The sequence below is a fragment of the Drosophila bipectinata genome, chromosome XR (assembly GCF_030179905.1).
Source record: "Drosophila bipectinata strain 14024-0381.07 chromosome XR, DbipHiC1v2, whole genome shotgun sequence".
Classification (NCBI taxonomy): domain Eukaryota; kingdom Metazoa; phylum Arthropoda; class Insecta; order Diptera; family Drosophilidae; genus Drosophila; species Drosophila bipectinata.
The window spans coordinates 279,275-299,984 of NC_091735.1; the positions used below are offsets into that span (position 1 = coordinate 279,275).

At 45.4% G+C, this 20,710-nt stretch overlaps 1 protein-coding gene and 1 pseudogene across 1 annotated transcript in view; both read left to right on the plus strand.

The window, feature by feature from the left end:
* LOC108128205 (EF-hand domain-containing family member C2-like) overlaps positions 1-20,710 on the plus strand; it is a 249,911-nt gene that overhangs the window by 86,170 nt on the left and 143,031 nt on the right. The gene's annotated exons all lie outside the window — the stretch shown is intronic.
* LOC138927768 (uncharacterized) lies at positions 6,346-11,839 on the plus strand (annotated as a pseudogene).

A 20,710-nucleotide genomic window follows, 5' to 3' on the forward strand; every position in this document is an offset into this window, starting at 1 on the left:
TCTAATTGACAGTTGTATCTTTTAATAAAATCGATTCCTAGTATTCCATCGCATGGAATAGCGAACTGAAAATTTACGATATGGAAATCATGTGGAATTATGTATTTTGAAGTTTGAATTTCAATAGAAGTTAAACCTTTTGATTTGGTAACTTCTTGACTTATACCCTGTATGTTTATTATTTGATTACTTTTGATGTTTTGAAAAGCATCAGAATTTTCCTTTAATATGGAAATTTCTGCACCTGTATCTAGTAGAAAAACTAATTCTTTTCCTGTTGCTACGTTTGTGAAACTAACAAATGTACTTTGACTGAGATTTATAGTGTGAACTTTGGTGTTTCTTACTGTTGTGTACCTAAAGGCGTCTGGGAGTTTCCCGAATCTGTATGGACTACCCTGACGTTATTGTTATGGTTGTTATTGCTATGGTTGTGGCTATTATTGCCATTATTATTATGGTTTCCACCACGGCCGTGTCCGCCGCGATTGTTTCCACCACGGTTGTTGTTGTTCATGTAGTTATTGTTATTATAGTTATTGTTTCCGTAGTAACCATTATTTTGGATATACCCGTTATTGTTATATCTACCTCGATTATTACCTCTACCGCGATAATTGTTTTTGTAATTGTTACCGCGATAGTTTCCTCGATAGGCGTATAATATGGAATTTGCATTGCCTGTCATTTCAGTACTGCATTGTATGTACTTCGTGACGGCTTCATTCATTGTTGTGAAATTACTTGCTTCCAATATTGTTTTAAGTCGGCCATGCTCACAATTTTTAACCATTGTGGAGATGGCTTCTTTGGTGCTGAATTTGTCAGCGTGCTCGGCCGATAGACCTTCGTCAATATACGAAGCTTCTAGAAGCTTCCGTAGGTTGTCTATCTCTGTTGTAAACTTTTCTGCCGTTTTTCCTTTCTGGCCGGTTTTTGCCATTTTGGCTTTAACCACGTCAGATGTTTCTCCGACTATAGTATCTTGCAGTTTTTTAATTATTGCTTCTATAGTCGTTTCGCTTTGGACTCTGTACAAAGTGGATCCAACTATTTTGGATTTAATAACTTCTACAGCCAAAGCATCGAATGTGCCTTTCGTTAGGTTGACTAACCTCAAAGCTGTTATGAATCTTTGCAGGTGTAACCTTTGCCCGTTAAATTCTGGGATGGCACTCGATATTTCCCTAATGTATGCCCTTTGGGCAATTGTTTCGTCAGTCATTGTGGTAGGTTTTACTTCCAAAATGCTGTTGTCTAAATCTGAGTCTGTGTAGTCCTGGTCCGATAGTTCAGATTGAATAAGGACGGCCGGAATTGTAAGATTGTTTATATCTTTTTCCTCAATTTCGGGTTCCGTGGAGATAGGGTCATCAGTTTCAGCTTTTACCTGTGATGATAAATCTGAATATTCTGACTCTTCACCAGTTTCTATTGTCAGGGGTGTGTTCAGGATCGTTGGTACTGAAATTGTTAGGTCGTACCTTTGCTTCATAAATATGAGATTGTCTCTTAATTTATTCAGATATTTTGACACCTGAGACCAATGGGCTTTGTCTAGCCTGTCTCTTTGGTCATGTATCAGTGTACGCGCTGTATTGAAGCGGTTTACTAATATTTCTGCATGCTTATTCACAGTGTTTATCTGTGCTGGCCTAGGCCTTGATAATGACTTATAAGATTTGTCAAAATCAATTTTTATACCATGCAATCTTTCATAAATTTCCTTCCATTCCATTATCTAATAAACTACGGATATAATATTATCGGCATATTTTCTTGTTATATTCATTTATTTCTGTTTCATTTCTATTTTATAAGACATAAAAATAGATTATACTTCATTCTTTATAAAAATATATTCTGTACTTTAATATAGCATACTAAAAATAATATATCTCCATGTGGATATACATATTATAGGTGTTGTAGGTGTTTTTTTTTATTAACGGAACATCTTTTTAATAATTATTGGTATATTGGTATATTGGTATAATAATAAGAGGTATTATAATTTTGGTCAAAAGTGTGCAACGCAGTGAAGGAGACACCTCCGACCCTATAAAGTATATATATTCTTGATCAGGATCACTTCCTGAGTTGATATGAGCATGTCCGTCTGTCCGTCTGTCTGTCCGTCTGTCTGTTTCTACGCAAACTAGTCTCTCAGTTTTGAAGCTATCGTCTTGAAACTTTGCACACACCCTTCTTTCCTTTGCATGCAGTATATAAGTCGGAACGGCCCGGATCGGCCGACTATATCCTATAACTGCCATATAACTGATTGATCGGAAATGGTATAACTTTGGTGTTTTTAAAGTTAGAGAGTTCAAATTTTAGGTGAAAGATATTTTTGGCAAAATAATACGACATGCTAAATTTCGTAAGGATCGGCCGACTATATCCTATAGCTGCCATACAACTGAACGATCGGAAATGACCCAACTTTAACCCAACTCGTGTTTTTGAAGATAGAAAGCTGGAACTTGGTACAGATTATATATTTGGTCAGTTGATCCGACCTACCAAATTTCATTAGGATCGGCCGACTATATCCTATAGCTGCCATATAACTGAACGATCGGAAATGGTACTTGGTAGAAATATCAACTTTCGTATTTTTGAAGATAGAAGTTTGGGACTTTTTTTAGATTTTGTATTGTAATAAATTGAATTATATATGTTTAGGTGAGGGGCCGTGGTGCCACTCACCTGAAGAGCGCACCCGCGCTAAAGAGCGCACCCGCGCTGAAGAGCGCACCCGCGCTGAAGAGCGCGTCCACACTCGCCCCTCTGTGCCTCTCTTCTCGCTCGTTGGCTGTCGGCGATCTCTTTTTTTTCCACTAGTTTTAAGTTTCAATCTCATGTAAGCAGCCGAATAAAGCTGAACGCGTGCTTTACACTAAACCTAAAGACGCCCCCGACTTTCCACTTTTCAACCCCGTTCTGGAATCTTTTTGAGGAACCAACGCCCCCCTACACATTTTGGTCCTTCGAGCCGGATACCAGGATATTCAGGATATTTTTGGATCCACCAGCAGTCCAGGCATTGTTCCGCCCAAAAAGATAAGTACGAAATTTTTTCCGTCTCCGTCTCTCTGCCGGTCTTCCGCAGTGGTCCGAACATAAAATTTCGTTCACACTGCTGCAAGATTGTTTTTCCCTCCGTGTCAACTCCAAGTCCGAGTTTTCCGACACCACGGCAGCTTGAGACTTTTCTGAGACAAAAAAAATTACAAAAAAATTTTCCATCCATCTCCGTTGTGTGTGCCTCGCCATATTCCTCGCCGTTTTTGGCCTTCCCGTTATCCGTTCGCGCGCCAACGGTCGAGGCATATGTACATACATGCATACACACATACATTGTGTTTGGTGCAATTAATCCGCAAAAAAAAAAAAATCGGCAAGTGAACAGTGAAAGTGTGTGGTGAAGAAAAAAAAAAATATATAAAAACAAGAAAGGAAAGCTAACTTCGGGCGGAGCCGAAGTGTATATACCCTTGCAGTTAAAACCGGATATATATCGCAAACATCGGATATAGTTGGCCGCTCCTTATGGGAATATGAATATATAATCCAATTTATTACAATACAAAATCTAAAAAAAGTCGCAAACTTCTATCTTCAAACATACCAAAGTTGGTATTTCTACCAAATACCATCTCCGATCGTTCAGTTATATGGCAGCTATAGGATATAGTCGGCCGATCGTTATGAAATTTGGTAGGTCGGATAAACTGACCAAAAATATAATCTGTACCAAGTTCCAGCTTTCTATCTTCAAAAACACGAAAGTTGGGTCATTTCCGATCGTTCAGTTATATGGCAGCTATAAGATATAGTCGACCGAGCCTTATGAAATTTGGCATGTCGTAATGTTTTGCCAAACATAGCGCTCGTGTCAAATTTGAACTCTCTAACTTTGAAAACACCAAAGTTATACCATTTCCGATCAATCAGTTATATGGCAGCTATAGGATATAGTCGGCCGATCCCGGCCGTTCCGACTTATATACTGCGTGCAAAGGAAAGAAGGGTGTGTGCAAAGTTTCAAGACGATAGCTTTAAAACTGAGAGACTAGTTCGCGTAGAAACAGACAGACAGACGGACAGACAGACGGACAGACAGACGGACAGACAGACGGACAGACGGACAGACGGACAGACGGACATGCTCATATCAACTCAGGAGGTGATCCTGACCAAGAATATATATACTTTATGGGGTCGGAGATGTCTCCTTCACTGCGTTGCACACTTTTGGACAAAATTATAATACCCTCTGCAAGGGTATAATAAAAGGGCATAATTAATATTGGCCAGCCGGTGTGAAGTGGTTCCGGGAATCTCCAAGTTCACCGAACAGTCCGCCGCTGTCGTAATATTGGTTTTTCATCCCCAATTTTTTTACACCACATAACTTTTCCGTTTCCGCAGTTACACATTATCGACGCTCCACTGTGCCAACATATGCCCACATGCCCTTACTTATATCCGTACCTGCAGGCATTTCCACATATCTCCAAATATTTTCTGCCTCCGATTTCAGGAAATATATAACCGATAAAATTTAACCATACAGTCCACTTCTCGACGTTCCACTGTACCATCGTATGCCCACATGCCCTTGCCCTACTTGCATGTATGCCCATATATTTCTCAATATTTTCTGCCTCCAGTTCCAGGAAATATATAACCAAACAAATTAAAAAAAAAAAAAAATCAATTGATTATAAATTTATTTATTTATATTTATAACTACAAATTTATTTAATTCGTATTTTTCCGTCCGAGCAAAGGGCCAAAGTTTTTATACCCTTGCAGAGGGTATTATAATTTTGTCCAAAAGTGTGCAACGCAGTGAAGGAGACATCTCCGACCCCATAAAGTATATATATTCTTGGTCAGGATCACCTCCTGAGTTGATATGAGCATGTCCGTCTGTCCGTCTGTCCGTCTGTCCGTCTGTCTGTCCGTCTGTCTGTCCGTCTGTCTGTCCGTCTGTCTGTCTGTTTCTACGCGAACTAGTCTCTCAGTTTTAAAGCTATCGTCTTGAAACTTTGCACACACCCTTCTTTCCTTTGCACGCAGTATATAAGTCGGAACGGCCGGGATCGGCCGACTATATCCTATAGCTGCCATATAACTGATTGATCGGAAATGGTATAACTTTGGTGTTTTCAAAGTTAGAGAGTTCAAATTTGACACGAGCGCTATGTTTGGCAAAACATTACGACATGCCAAATTTCATAAGGCTCGGTCGACTATATCTTATAGCTGCCATATAACTGAACGATCGGAAATGACCCAACTTTAGTGTTTTTGAAGATAGAAAGCTGGAACTTGGTACAGATTATATTTTTGGTCAGTTTATCCGACCTACCAAATTTCATAACGATCGGCCGACTATATCCTATAGCTGCCATATAACTGAACGATCGGAGATGGTATTTGGTAGAAATACCAACTTTGGTATGTTTGAAGATAGAAGTTTGCGACTTTTTTTAGATTTTGTATTGTAATAAATTGGATTATATATTCATATTCCCATAAGGAGCGGCCAACTATATCCGATGTTTGCGATATATATCCGGTTTTAACTGCAAGGGTATATACACTTCGGCTCCGCCCGAAGTTAGCTTTCCTTTCTTGTTTTTATTTCCCTTTCCGGCCACTCAATAATTAAAGGTCAAAAATTTAATTATCGAAAGAGAAAAAAAATTATAATTAAATAATTTAATTGTCAATCGGCTTTCTGGACCTAGCCGCGGTTTCAATTCCACCGTTCCAGCTTCGGGTTACTTAACCGCCATTGATTAAAAATTGAAATTCTCAACTCCACCCGTCTGTTTCCAAAATAATTAAATCCGACAATTAGGCAAAAATTAATTATTTATTCTCTCTCTGTGTTAAATTTCGCAAATTCGAAAATAGTTAGGAATTAAATATTTACGTACGAGCCATACTGGTCGAAATATACATATATCGACAGTCATCAATTATTTTTCCGAACGAGCACGAATTTTCCGGTCCTTTTCCATTTTCCGCTCCGGCATTTTTCCTAACCTTACTCCTACTCTGCATCTGGCAACATCCGCCTAGAATCTCGACAAACCTTGGCCCATCTGGGTTTTTTGGCTTCCTGAAGTTTCTCCCACATCCGAATTGTGCCGTTTCCGACGTTCCTCTCGACATCGGCGCTAATAATTCCCACTTGGCTTTGCAATCGCATTTCGTCCGAGATCTCACAGGGCTCATCACATTAGTGACCGGCTACCGCTTCGTACGAGCCACCTATTGCGCAAGTCATTCGACAAGCGCTGATCAGCGAATTGGTGTCTGAGAATGCCCACGGGAGACGACCAAAAGCCACGTCCGATCCCAACCATCCGTTTGGAGAGATCTCGATCCGCTTCTCCGCGGACGCCTCTTTTAAAGCCTAAGGCGTACAGTGCCATTCCAAGGGCGAAGAGTGACGAATCCGTCGACACGAGCTCCGGTCCTTCACAGAGGCAGACTCGTTCCGTTGCAAAAATGGCTCAAAGTGCGGTCGACGTGGCGCTGAAGAAGTTCATCGCCACTTCAGATCGAGTTAGCCAATTTGAGGCCAACATAAATACTCCGGCCGCCAGAGAAACGGAAGTGGGCTCCCAATACATGTGCGAAGTCCACCGGGACCAAATTCGGGCACTGTGGGAGAAGGTGGAGAAAAGCTATGAGAGCTGCTCCGATTTGCTAGCTGAGTCCGACGACAATGCGGCCATCTCGACAGTGCTGGAATCGAAGTGCAGCTACTGCTACTCCGTCTATTCGAGGTGTATTGCCCAGCTTCGAGAGAGAATTGCTTCCCATACCACTCCGGCTTCCGTCAACGTTCACACGCCCGCGTCTACAGGCTGCCGGTTACCTCCGGTGGATACCGAGGTCTTCGCGGGTGATTATCTTCGGTGGCCCACCTTCCGAGACCTGTTCACGGCCATTTACATTCAAAACTCGCGGCTCACCCCGGTAGAGCGGTTGTTCCACTTGTTGTCCAAAACAAGTGGTGACGCCCACGCTATTGTTTCCAAGGCTCCCCTTACCCATGAGGGGTTTGCCGTCGCTTGGCAAAGCCTCACAGACCGCTTTGAGAACCGGCGGCTACTGGTCAATAGCCAGTTGAAAATCCTTTTCAACCTCCAGGCTATTTCTCAAGAGTCCGGGGTGGCGCTGAAGGAGCTCCAAGCCACCATTCAGAGTTCTCTGACAGCCCTAGCAATGTCCGCCATCAATGTTGAGGCCTTGGACTGCCTCCTGGTGTTCATGATTTCGTCAAAGCTCCCCAAAGTCACACTTTCCATGTGGGAGCAATCCGTTCATAACAAGGCCGAAATTCCAACATGGAAGGAATTAGACAATTTCCTGACAGAGTGCCATCGCACTCTGGAAGCAATCGATGACGTCAGGCCTAGTAGCTCCGAGCAACTTCCGCCAAGGTCGGGAACTCCTACTGCCCCCGCTCGAAGGCTCCATTCATACGAGACTCGAGTGGTTCCGGGCCCCAAGGGTTGCGATCTCTGTTCGAGGGAGAACCACCCCATTCGCTTATGTCCGCGGTTCTTGGAAATGGACGTAAATGGGCGCTCGGACTATATTAAAAGGAAGCAGCTGTGTTTGAACTGTTTTGCCCGAGGGCACCAGCAGCGAGACTGCACGAGCGCCCATACTTGCTTCACATGTCACAGCCGGCACCACACCCTTCTGCACCGCGGCAATCCGTTCGCCACCGCTCCAAGTCCGCCTACGACAGCAAGGGCTCGACCCGCACAGACTGCCAGAAGCACAAACGGCTCAGAGGATCAGTCGGATGTGCAGGTGTGTTTCGCTTCCGGGTCAGGGGCCGTCCTACTAGGCACGGCTCTTATCAACGTGTGCCACTTGGGGTGCAGCTTCCAGGCACGAGCTCTGATAGACTCAGGGTCCGAAGCGACCTTCATCACGGAACGACTGTTCAACATCGTCAAACCACCCTTCAAGACGATACAAGCCCAAGTTTCCGGCCTTAATCAGACCATTTCCGCGCAGTCTACAAAATTGTGCCATTTCCCTATTCGGTCGCCGTCTAGACCCGGGCTACAATTAGAGACTGCGGCCTACGTTCTGCCGCAGTTGGCAGGGAATCTGCCATCATACCCGATTCCGCGAGATCGTCTCAAGGGGCTGCCCGACATTCCTCTGGCGGACCCCAACTTCTTTGAGAGCTCCCAAGTCGATGTACTAATAGGAGCGGACATTCTTCCGTCCATTCTCCTCAGTAATGCCAAGCCTAACATATGCGGGTCGCTTCTCGGTCAGGAGACCATTTTTGGATGGGTGCTGACAGGCCCATTATCTCCAGCCAATCCCCGCAGCGTGTCCGTTTTTTCCACACGAGTGGCCCCCAGCCTCGGTGACTCACTGGATCAGCTCCTCACCAAATTCTGGGAGGTGGAAGATGTGCCCACACCGATAAGTTCGGAATCGGATTCAGTTTGCGAGCACAATTTTGTCCAGACGACGAAAAGAGACAAGTGTGGCAAGTACGTTGTGACGCTCCCCTTACGCGACCCCGGGCAGAAGGGTTCCGAGCTAGCGGCTTCACGGTCCTTTGCCCTTGCTCAGTTTCTGCGTAATGAGCAGCGCCTGAAGAGGGACCCGCCCCTTAAGGCCCGGTATGACCTTATATGACTCGGTAATTCAGGAGTACATCGACTTAGGCCACATGACCGAGGTCTCTCCCGCGAGCAATTCCGCTACCTACTATCTACCACATCATGCAGTCTTCAAGCCCGAAAGCACGACCACCAAGGTGCGAGTGGTCTTCAATGCTTCGAGCCCGTCCGCAAACGGGACCAGTCTGAACGACATTCTTTACGCGGGCCCGGTCTTACAATCCGACCTGACGATTCAAATCCTAAAGTGGCGGTACTTTAAGTTTGTCTTCAACGCCGACATCGAGAAGATGTATCGGCAAATTTGGGTAGACCCCAAGCATACTCCGCTCCAACGTATTTTGTTTCGCAATCCCGATGGGGATATCCGCGACTACGAGTTGAAAACGGTCACCTTCGGTGTCAATTGTGCCCCGTTCCTGGCGATCCGTGTGCTGCGACAGCTCGCTGACGACGAAGAGTCGAAGTATCCGCAGGCAAGTCAAATTATCCGGCAGTTTATGTACGTTGATGACGTTCTCGCGGGGGCAGACTCCAAAACTGAAGCCCAAGCTTCGATTCGGGAGCTGAAAGGGGCCCTAGAGTCAGCAGGGTTCCCACTTAGGAAATGGACGTCGAATAACAAGGCAATCCTGGCCGACATTCCGATCGATCACCGTCTCCGAGCTGACTTTCTCGACATCGATGCAGAAAGCACGGCCAAGACACTCGGCGTGCGGTGGAAAGCGACGACTGATGAATTCTTTTTTGTCCCGCCAGAATTGACTTCCGGCTCAGTTTTCACAAAGCGCCAAGTCCTCTCCCAAATTGCCAAATTGTTCGATCCAGCAGGTTGGCTCGCTCCTTTCATTGTTCGGGCAAAAATGTTCATGCAAGACATTTGGCTTCTGGATCTAGGGTGGGATGACGCCCTCCCTCAAGATTTCTGTCAGCGATGGGTTGACTTCCTAAAGAATTACTCGGTGCTCGATCAGATTCGTGTTCCTCGATGGGTCGCGTTCCGACCACACCTAAAGGTCGAACACCACGGGTTCTGCGACGCTTCACAGAAGGCGTACGGCGCAGCAATTTACGTTCGTGTCGAAATCGGGTCCACGGTAATAGTGACCCTGCTGACTGCAAAGACTCGAGTGGCCCCAGTTAAGACGGTTTCGCTCTTTCGACTAGAACTGTGCGGTGCCTTGTTGTTGTCCGAGATGGCCACCGCCGTTCTGCCACAAATGCCAGGGGCCGCGTCTGCCCTATACTGTTGGACCGACTCGACTATTGTCCTCGCGTGGCTGCATAAGCCAGCGTGCCAGTGGACAACGTTCGTGGCCAACCGGGTGACCAAGATCACCCAGTTCACCGACGTGCAGAAATGGGCACATGTCCGCTCCGAGCATAACCCTGCGGATCTCGCTAGCCGGGGCGTAGCTCTCCAAGATCTTGCAGATAACCAGTTGTGGTGGCACGGTCCTGACTGGCTGCAGAGGCCTCGCAGCGACTGGCCCACTCAAGGCTATGATACCCCCGTGACTGAACTCGAGAAGCGAGCAGTCAAGGTCCATGTCGCGAAAGTACCCCCCGAAGATCTCCTTGAGCGTTTTTCCACACTCGACAAGGCATTACGAGTCCTTTCCTATGTTAATCGCTTCATCCAGCGCGCGCGGAAGATTCGACTTTCGTTTGAAGAGCACCTGACCGCTAATGAGATAACGTCGGCTGAACGTCTTCTAGTTTCCGTCACTCAGCGCAGACACTTCGTCTCTGAGATGGGCTGCTTAAGCGAAAAGCGTCCAATATCGGCATCCAGTCCGATTCAGAATCTGAACCCCTTCGTGGATTCGCAAGGCCTTATGAGAGCCTGCGGCCGGGTCACGTCCTCTGAGCTTCTCCACTATGACGAACGGCACCCTATTATCCTTCCGTACGACTGTCAGCTGTCTCGACTCCTGGTTCATTTTACACATCGCATCACGCTGCACGGTGGCAGTCAGCTGATGATCCGCCTGATCCGAGCCAAGTTCTGGATTCCAAGGGTGAGGAACTTGGTCAAGTCTGTTGTCCATTCTTGTAAGGTATGTGTCATCCACAAGAAGAAGTTGCAGACGCAACTCATGGGAGAGCTACCCAAGGAACGGACGTCCTTCTCGCGCCCGTTCACGCCCACCGGTGTGGATTATGCCGGTCCCTTCGAGATAAAAAACTATACGGGGAGGGCCTGTCTCATCACAAAGGGTTATGTGTTGGTGTTTGTGTGTTTCTCCACTAAGGCCATCCATTTAGAGCCTACGTCGGACCTTACGACCGAGAAATTTCTTGCGGCTTTCGCACGGTTCGTGTCCCGGAGAGGATGCCCCCGTCAAGTGCAGTCCGACAACGGGAAGACCTTTGTGGGAGCAGCTGCTCTACTATCCCGCGATTTTCTCCAGAGCCTAAAGGGGGCTGTGACTGGTGCCTATAGTCACCAGCAGCTTCTCTGGCATTTCATTCCTCCGGGAGCTCCCCACATGGGGGGCCTTTGGGAAGCAGGGGTCAAGAGCTTCAAGACCTTGTTCTACAAGTCCGCCGCCACGCGAAAATACACCTTTGAGGAGCTGGCTACTCTCCTGGCGAAGATCGAGGCGTGCCTGAATTCGCGGCCACTCGCGCCAATGTCCGAAGACCCTGCTGACCTGCTAGCTCTTACACCCGGGCACTTTCTTGTGGGAGGACCACTTCTCGCCACGGTCGAGCCCGAGATAAAGGGGGACACCAGTTCCATCATCAATCGTTGGCAACACCTCAAGGCGCTTCAGCAGCAATTTCAGCTCCGGTGGAAGGAGGAGTATCTCAAGGAGCTCCATAAGAGAAACAAGTGGCGAGCCCCTACGAGGGACCTCCGCGTTGGGGATATGGTCGTCATCAAGGAAGACAACCTTCCGTCCAATGAGTGGCGCTTAGGCAGGGTTGACGCGGTGTATCCCGGCTCTGATGGCCATGTCCGCGTGATCGACATCCGCACTGCGCGAGGGCTTGTAAAGCGGCCCGTTGTTAAGGTCGTGCTTCTTCCGTTGGACGCGTCCGCCTACCCACAGTGATCAACATTTCTTCCGCTCCAATGTTCCTGTCCAATTGTGCTGTCCCGTAGCTCTGCCCGTAGTTCCGAACCTTCATTTTACACCGATTCTGATCATGTTATTTGTCCTTTATCATATTTCCGTCAGCCATAGCCAACACGATGTCGCCACGTCCACGCAACACCCAAGCATCGCTGGAGAGCAGATGTACTCGTGGTATCCAATCCTACCGTTGCCGAGTCTGCAATGGAATCCACGCCTTAAAGAAGTGTCGGCGTTTCCTACGCCTTAGCGCCGAGAAGCGGCTCCGAGCGGTTCTTGTGAACCGATACTGCTCGAGCTGCCTGGCCCACGAGCACTCCGACGGATCCTGTCGTCGGGGTGACGGTTGTAAGACGTGTGGACAGGATCACCACACGCTGCTGCATCTCGTGGAGAAGCCGCGGGCTCGGCGCTAAGGCGTAGGAAACGCCGACACTTCTTTAAGGCGTGGATTCCATTGCAGACTCGGCAACGGTGCGCCAAGAGGAGCACCGGTCACGGAGCGCGGGAGTCAGGACACAGAGTGTCACGTCTGGCGCCCGGCCGTCATCCGCCAACTCCCGGCGCGGTTCGGGTGCTCCTCGGCCTGGGTCCGCCACTTTCCGGCAATCCCAACCCGATCCACGGCCACCGACGTCCCGGCACTCGTCGATGCATCCTCAGCCTTCGTCCGCCACTCCTCGATTGCCAACCCCCGCTCATCCGCCCGCGTCATCCGCACCTAGGCAAAGTTCCGCCTCTCGTCGAGGGCCCCCGCTGGACGCGGTCGCTGCGCCCACCCTCTCATCGCTGTTGCAACGGAACAGCGTCAACGTGCTGCCGACTGCACTAGTGCGGATCGACACCGGGACCCGGAGCTTCGATACGGGGGCCCTCATCGACCCATGCACGCCCTCGAGCTGCATCGACGCCTCGCTCGCTGCGTGTTTCCGGCTGCCCACTACCAGCGTGGGGGACGAACAGGTGTGTTCCGCCACCGTGGGGTCAACGACCGATGACAGCGTTCAGCTGGAGGTCATGTTCAAGATCGAGCCTCACGTGCGAGTTCGTACGCCGTCCCGGGAGCTGAGCGAGGCGGTGCGTGCCCACTTCCGAGGCGTGACCCTGGCGGATGAGCGATTCCATCTGCCAGCGACAATCTCCGTCGTCCTGGGTGCAGATATGTACCCACGGATTATTCAACCGGGCTTCCTGAAGATCCAGGACGGACTCCCAGTGGCCCAGAGCACCGTGTTTGGATGGATCGTATCCGGAGCTTGCCACCAACCATAACTTCGAGGGAGCTATTGCAACCCGAGTGATTGCAAGGGGGGCGGAATGTTTAGGTGAGGGGCCGTGGTGCCACTCACCTGAAGAGCGCATCCGCGCTGAAGAGCGCACCCGCGCTAAAGAGCGCACCCGCGCTGAAGAGCGCACCCGCGCTGAAGAGCGCGTCCACACTCGCGTCCACTGAAGAGCGCACCCGCGCTAAAGAGCGCACCCGCGCTGAAGAGCGCACCCGCGCTGAAGAGCGCGTCCACACTCGCCCCTCTGTGCCTCTCTTCTCGCTCGTTGGCTGTCGGCGATCTCTTTTTTTTCCACTAGTTTTAAGTTTCAATCTCATGTAAGCAGCCGAATAAAGCTGAACGCGTGCTTTACACTAAACCTAAAGACGCCCCCGACTTTCCACTTTTCAACCCCGTTCTGGAATCTTTTTGAGGAACCAACGCCCCCCTACACAATATATTCATATTCCCATAAGGATCGGCCAACTATATCCGATGTTTGCGATATATATCCGGTTTTAACTGCAAGGGTATATAAACTTCGGCTCCGCCCGAAGTTAGCTTTCCTTTCTTGTTTTTTTTACATAATAACCTGCCTATTATTTGTATGGTTTTCAGGCCACACGCTAATCGAGCAACTTTAATGGCGCTCAATTTTACAAAGGATTTTTATATATATAAAAAAAAATATGCATCGCAGTGCAATAAAAAAAAATATGCAACGCAGTCCATGGGAAAAAAAAAATTTTGCGCCCTTGGCAGCGCTGTCGGTTCACTTTTCCGGGCTTAGCTTGGAGCGCTAAACGGGGCCGGTGCTGGCTGCACAGGCGTTTCTTTTTTATTGAGATGTTGGGGCACCGGTGCTGGCACAGGTTTGCTCGTAGAAGGGTGACTCCAGGGGTCCTCTGTCATTTCTTTGCAGTTATCCGGTCATCTCAGAAGTTGTTTATTTATTATTTATCTATTTATAAGTTTAATTATTCGTTGCTGATAGGTTGTTGGCATGGGGACTGAGTGAGTGTCAGATCGTTGTGGGTTTTTTTATACCCTTGCAAAGGGTATTATAATTTTGGTCAAAAGTGTGCAACGCAGTGAAGGAGACGCCTCCGACCCCATAAAGTATATATATTCTTGATCAGGATCACTTCCTGAGTTGATATGAGCATGTCCGTCTGTCCGTCTGTCTGTCCGTCTGTATGTCCGTCTGTCTGTTTCTACGCAAACTAGTCTCTCAGTTTTAAAGCTATCGTCTTGAAACTTTGCACACACCCTTCTTTCCTTTGCACGCAGTATATAAGTCGGAACGGCCCGGATCGGCCGACTATATCCTATAGCTGCCATACAACTGAACGATCGGAAATGACCCAACTTTAACCCAACTCGTGTTTTTGAAGATAGAAAGCTGGAACTTGGTACAGATTATATATTTGGTCAGTTGATCCGACCTACCAAATTTCATTAGGATCGGCCGACTATATCCTATAGCTGCCATATAACTGAACGATCGGAAATGGTACTTGGTAGAAATATCAACTTTCGTATTTTTGAAGATAGAAGTTTGGGACTTTTTTTAGATTTTGTATTGTAAAAAATTGGATTACATATTCCTATTGCCATAAGGATCGGCCAACTATATCCGATGTTTGCAATATATATCCGGTTTTAACTGAAAGGGTATATAAACTTCGGCTCCGCCCGAAGTTAGCTTTCCTTTCTTGTTTTTTGTGGTTTTTTTTTTTTTTTTTATTCTCCTTGTTTATATCCTTTTAGGTGTGTCCTTCGAATCCCTCGATGTCCTTGCAGGAAATTGTCACGGTCGCCATGTACTACGATCCTCCTGGCAGGATCGCATTTGTAATCGATTCCCAATAGAAGGCTCTTGATTCGGTTTTGTAAAGGTTTTTTATTTAGTCGGAACAACTGTTGTTGCCGCTCCGAACTCAAGGGAGTTTCTTCTTTTACAAATTTACTTATGAATTAAAGGAGGTCTAAGTCTCGTAGCTGCGCTGCCCAAAGCGGCAGCGGAGAGACGGTAATGTATTCTTAAATATTTATATATGAATATATATTTATGTTACGTTATATTAGGCGGAGGTATGTGGACTTGCATAAGGTCCACTCGTGTTACGTATATGCGGACATATGCACTTTTCGGCGTACAGCAAAGGTACAGCGGGCGGTTCATATTTCGGTGCACTTAGGTTTATGACCGAGGCCTTGGATAACATAAACACTGCGACGAAGTGTTACAGTGTGTACCCTTTAAGTACTCTTGGTACAGTGGGTGGTCGATATATATACATATGATATTAATAGTGCATATATGAGCATATTACAATATAGTTGGCCGATCCTTATGGGAACATGAATATATAATCAAATTTATAACAATACAAAATCTAAAAAAAGTCCCAAACTTCTATCTTCAAACATACCAAAGTTGGTATTTCTACCAAAAAACATTTCCGATGGTTCAGTTATATCGACGCATTTCCGCTAAAGTGGAATGAAAAATTGTTAGGCACCTAATGTCTTACTACCCTGTTAAATATTATAACTGAAAACCCTATAGTTGCGATAAAAATTAAGTTTCAATTTTATCGTACGTTACAGTGCTTTTCAATCTGCGCGAAATTATCGTATGTCCATACAAATTTTTTGCATGGAAATACTTCAAATGCACAAAAATAAAGAAATACAATAACAAATGTTTCTAATCGCTTAAACATCTTTTGATTTTGCTTATTGTTTGTAAGAGATGAAATAAAAACAAGAAAGGAAAGCTAACTTCGGGCGGAGCCGAAGTTTATATACCCTTGCAGTTAAAACCGGATATATATCGCAAACATCGGATATAGTTGGCCGATCCTTATGGGAATATGAATATATAATTCAATTTATTACAATACAAAATCTAAAAAAAGTCCCAAACTTCTATCTTCAAACATACCAAAGTTGGTATTTCTACCCAAAACCCTTTCCGATCGTTCAGTTATATGGCAGCTATAAGATATAGTCGGCCGATCGTTAGGTAGGTCGGATCAACTGACCAAAAATATAATTTGTACCAAGTTCCAGCTTTCTATCTTCAAAAAATACGAAAGTTGGGTCATTTCCGATCATTCAGTTATATGGCAGCTGTAGGATATAGTAAACCGATCCTTATGAAATTTGGCGTGTCGTAATGTGTGGCCAAAAATAGCTCTCGTGTCTATTTTTGAATTTTGAACTCTCTAACTCTAAAACCACCAAAGTTATACCATTTCCGATCAATCAATTATACGGCAGCTATAGGATATAGTCGGCCGATCCCGGCCGTTCCGACTTATATACTGTGTGCAAAGGAAAGAAGGGCGTGTGCAAAGTTTCAAGTCGATAGCTTTAAAACTGTGAGACTAGTTTGCGTAGAAACAGACAGACGGACAGACGGACATGCTCATATCAACTCAGGAGGTGATCCTGATCAAGAATATATATACTTTATAGGGTCGGAGATGTCTCCTTCAATGCGTTGCATACTTTTGACCAAAATTATAATACCCTCTGCAAGGGTATAAATATTCTGTGCTCCTCGTAGCCGTAGGCGTCACTGTGGATCAATCCCCAAAGGATCAGTGCAGTCACCTGACCATTCTAATACCCGACCTTTTATCATGTTCAACTAAAAGAATATAACGAAACGAGGCGAAGAATCTTTATAAGCGATACCGATAGAAAAACTAGAAGTCGCTCAGGAACAAGACAGCGAGACTTCTGAAAATCAAAGCATCAATACAACAGTTGTTTAATATCAGCGATAAGTAAAGTAAGCAATGACATTCGCCCTTTTGCAAATCTAGTTTTACTCGATGAACCGTATTTAGCTTTACTAGATAGTAAAGCGAACAGAAGCGTAATCGGAGAAACTTTAGCTAAAAGTATTGTTTCGGGAAAATAAAAGTACCTTAGGACGCACGGCAACGTACGAACGGCAGACAGAACGAAACAGTCCACTTTTTGCACTATCACCATTCCGATTAATAATAATAACACAAAGAAAGAAATGGAATTTTTGGTAGTACCATCTATTACACAAAAAGTTATGTGTGGTACAGACTTTTGGGGAAAACTCGGAATTTCCGTCTTCTTAGGAGGCATGGTGAATGAATTGGACTTTGAAGAAGAATCCACAAAGCTCAAATTATCGGAAGTCGAGAAATCCAGACGAAAAAGTGTAATAGATTTCTTCCCGCCATCGGAATGATGACGTGCAACGCCCCTCAGACGATGTGTCTTCTTATGGATCAGGTCAGATCATTCAAAACACATAACAGAAGTTTCGACTCGTTTACGGCATGCCGGCCTAATGATCAATATCAAAAAGAGCCAATTTGGTCTTCGGAAAGTCGAATACTTAGGTTATGTTGTAGGCAAAGGAACACTAAAAGTGAACCCGAAAAAGATCAGTGAGGTATCTGATTTTCCTGTACCCAAAAGTCAAACCCAACTAAGACGCTTCCTTGGCATTTGGGGATGGTACCGTCGATGTATATCTCACTAATAACAGTTCCACTTACCGATCTACATTGAGGAAAAACTTTCACTTAGAACTAGGTCTCACAAACAGCGTTTGACGAAATCAAGCACAAGCTTTATTCCGCTCCGCTTCTAGTTCATCTAGACTATGGTAAGGCGTTTATAATACAATGCGATGCATCTGAATGCGGAGTGGGCGGAGTTTTATCACAGTGCGACAAATCAGGCAACGATCATCCTATCGCATATATGTCCCAAATATTGAATGGAGCTTAACGTAACTATACAGTTACAGAGTTAGAATGTCTTGCTGTCGTGTTCGAAATCCAGAAGTTTCTTATGTACGTAGAAGGTCACAATTTTACGGTCATAACCGATCACTCAGCCGTGCGATGGTAGATAAAACAAACAGACCTCAGCGGGAGACTAGCCCGTAGGGCTATTAAGTTACAAGGCTTTGTTTTTAAAATCGAGCGTCGCAAGGGGGTTCAACATGTTGTACCAGACGACTTATCACGGACGTTCGAGGATTCGACAGAAATTGCAGTGATAGATTTAGACATCCTGCTAGAGATCGATTTGCAATCAGAGAAATTCAAATCGGACGAATACCGTCAGTTAAGAGACCGTGTACATAATTCGAATGTACCGGGATTTTGGGTCATGGATATCTATTATATATTATAGAGCAGGCATTACCAGCGGCAATCCACAAGTTGACGAGGGCGACTAATTCTGTCTGCACATGACCAACCATCGTCGGCACATGGTGGAGTAAGCAAATGTCTTGAGCGAATTCGAAGAAACTTTTATAGGCCGAATATGGTAACCGATGTGATATATGCAAAACCTGCAAATATCCGACGCAACGTCTTCGGCCACCCATGGTTAGTCAAGCCACTAGTGAAAAACTATTTCAACGGATCTATGTAGACTTTATCGGTCCATTTCTCAGAACATGGAACGGAAATATAGGGATATTAACTCTCCTAGACCACTTTTCTAAATTCCCTTGGCCTAATCCTATTCAGAAGTTCACTTCAAAGATAGTGATTGACTATTCAAAGGACAATATTTTGGTGTGTCTTAGAACTCCGGAAGCTTTGGTGAGCGATAATGGCACTCAGTTTAAAAGCCAGGACATCGCAACCTTTACTGCTAAGCACGGAATCTAGCATATTTTTACATCCTCCGCTGTCAAACGCGGCGGAGCGTGATAATCGTTCAATAAATGCTGCTCTCAAAAGCTATATTCAATCAGATCAAAGATGGTGGGATAGTTATATAGGAAGTATAAACTCTGCATTATATAATAAACACCAATCCAATGGTGATTCGCCATACTATGTAGTCCTTGGCCATCACATGCTCACTCATGGCAAAGATTATAAGTTGTTACGAAATATCCATATGTTGTTCGAGGGATCAGCAAATATCGCTAGATCAGATGAATTCCCGATAATCCGAGCGGATATCGCCAAGCGAATGGCAAAAGCATACCAAGAAAACAGAAATGAATGTGATTTACGTTCCCAACATCAAAACTTTGAGGTAGGTCAGGATGTTATAAAAAGAAATTTTGTCTTAAGCAACCAGGCTTCTTATATTAATGCCAAATTAGCACCTGTAGAAATAAAAGCTAAAATAAAAGAAAAGCGAGGACAGTCGTTTTATTTACTCGAAGACAACAACGGAAAGAAGCTAGGAACCTTCCATGCCAAGGATCTCTGGTGATGTACCCTTTTTCAGCTTTCATTTTGGGTAATATCACGTCAATAAAACCTGTGGTGTGAGGGTTCGACTTAAAATTGGACAAAACAAAAATTATGAAAATAAATGTAAGTTATTCTAACCAATATTAAGTTGATAAAATAAGTCGATAACAGCTGCACTGTTATCCAAATAAGAGCTGTTAAGCACGAACTTTCTGGCACCTCGATTGCCTCTCAAATGGGGTACGGCAACCTCTTTCACTACCATTTTAAGAAGCGCCGGATACAAATGTTCTTTTTAAACTTCTGCATTTAAACTTCTGAAGAGAAAAGACGCAAATTAAAAGAGTCCACCTCAAAGTAAAAGCCGGGAAAATAATAAACCCCAAAGTAAGGTGACAACGCAGTCGAATTAGTGGCGCTACAGCAACACAGAATCGTCCGTGTTGTGCGCAGATTTCGGCAACTGCACGTAGGTGGGAAAACCTACGTTTAGAAAAACCTAAACCTATCCTTCCATGCCAAGGATCTTTGGTGATGTACGTCGATAATACGAGTGGTGTGAGGGTACGACATAAAATTGGTCAAAACAAATTCATAAAAATAAATATTAAGTCGATAACAGTTGCACTGTTATCCAAGTTAGAGCTGTTAAGCGGGAGCTTTCTGGCACCTCGATCGCCTGAAATATGAAATATGAAATATGGCAACCTCGTTCACTGGCATTTTAAGATGCGCTGATTATAGATGTTCTTTTTCATTTAAAGTTCTGAAGAGAAAATACGCAAATTAAAAAGGTGCACCTCAAAGTTAAAACCCGGGAAAATAATAACCCCAAAGTAAGGTGCCAACGCAGTCGAATCAGTGGCGCAACAGCAACAAAGAATTGGCTGTATTGTGCATAGATTTCGGCAACTGCACGTGGGTGGGAAAACTTACAGGTGGTGAGCAGCGAAAATATCCAAGCGCCAGGTGACTAACAAAAGCCTTTTAAGTAGAACTTGGACGGGTTGTGCCAGAGAAAGCTACCGGCGAGCGAAATGTACCCTCGGCGATCCAGAAGCCACAAGCGAAGTACAACCACGCGGTCAAGTGCGAGCATACCTCGATCAGCCCCTAAACGTGCACGGAACCGGACCAGACTAAAGCCGCGTTCGGCGAGAAGTTCTGGAGCTTCCGGGAAGAGTGCGTGATTGGGGCAGCATAAAATCAGGAGAAGGGTCAAAACCTTGCGGAATGAGAACCTAAAAGGGAACTTCATGTATACATAAACTCTCTACCTGGGGCGAACCTCATGTCTACCTCTCAGACCTCAGACTCTCCCTCATTTGCATAGTGACAATATTTACGAATCAATATCACTCACAACGATGGAAAGAGCGTATCGAAGTAGCGTGGAGCATTAAGTTAAGCAGAATACCTTTATTTTATTATTTTTGCATTAA